Genomic DNA, 1,322 nt, shown 5'->3' with positions numbered 1-1,322 from the left:
ATATATATATATATATATATATTGGGTTAGCAAGAAAATAATTTCGTTTTCCGCAAATAGATAGAGTTACGATTTCTTTTTAAGATTTTTGTCAATGTTATGTTTTTTTCCTTTTATCATTTGATAGCCGTTACTTTTCGTTTACTTTAGAAACAACTTGCGCGTAATTTTGTTTACAGTTGTTAATTCAGTGTTAATTTTAATATGGAGTGCAATAACGAACATTTTCCCTACATTTTGGTTTTTTATTTCCTTATTTCTTTATTGCCCACAAGGAGCTAAACATAGAGGGGACAAACAAGGACAGACAAAGGGATTAAGTCGATTACATCGACCCCAGTGCGTAATTGGTACTTAATTTATCGACCCCGAAAGGATGAAAGGCAAAGTCGACCTCGGCGGAATTTGAACTCAGAACATAAAGACAGACGAATTACCGCTGAGTATTTCGCCCGGCGTGCTAACGTTTCTGCCAGCTCGCCGCCTTTTTTTTTTTCCGTAAAGGCAAGAAAGCTGCTGAAGCTCACAAACAGATATGAAATTTATGGTGTTGATTGCTTAACAGAATCTACATGTCAGAAATGGTTTTAAAAATTCCGTTCTGGAGATCTTTCACTCAAAGACGACTTAAGTTCTGGCCGACCTACTGAAGTTGGTGATGATCGAATCAAAGTCATAATTAAATCTGATTATCATACAACTGTACGAAATATTGCAGGGAGGTTAAATGTATCACACACAACAATTAAAAATCACTTAAAATGTCTTGAGCTCGTTAAGAAGCTCGATATCTAGGTTCCACTGCGATATGCATCTCAAACGCAATGAAATCGACCTTTCCTTGAAACTAATAATTACTGGTAATGAAAAATGGAATGTCTACAATAACATCAATCGTAAACAATCATAGTCCAAGCGTAATGAACCGACACAAACTACACTGAAAGAAGGTCATGCTGTCAATTTGGCGGGATTACAATGGTGTTGTGTATTTTGAGCTGCTTCAAAGGAACCAAATGATCAACTCAGGTGTTTACTGTCAACAACTAAGGAAACTGGAGGAAGCAATCAAAGAAAAACGGCCAGAATTGGCAAATCGTAAAGGTGTCGTGTTCGACCATGACAATGCTAGAACACACATGTTTTGCTAACTCGTGAAAAATTATTGGAGCTTGATTGGGAAGTGATATCACATCCACCATATAGCCCTGACTTTGCACGATCAGATTGCAATTTATTTCAAAATTTGCAAAATTCTTTGAATGGTAAAACTTTCAATACTAATGATGACCTGAATTGCTTCAGTTTTTGGCTGATGAAAT

Source organism: Octopus bimaculoides, chromosome 19 (assembly GCF_001194135.2).
Source record: "Octopus bimaculoides isolate UCB-OBI-ISO-001 chromosome 19, ASM119413v2, whole genome shotgun sequence".
Taxonomy (NCBI): domain Eukaryota; kingdom Metazoa; phylum Mollusca; class Cephalopoda; order Octopoda; family Octopodidae; genus Octopus; species Octopus bimaculoides.
The sequence above is the reverse complement of the archived record's forward strand: the minus strand, read 5'-3'. Positions refer to the sequence as shown.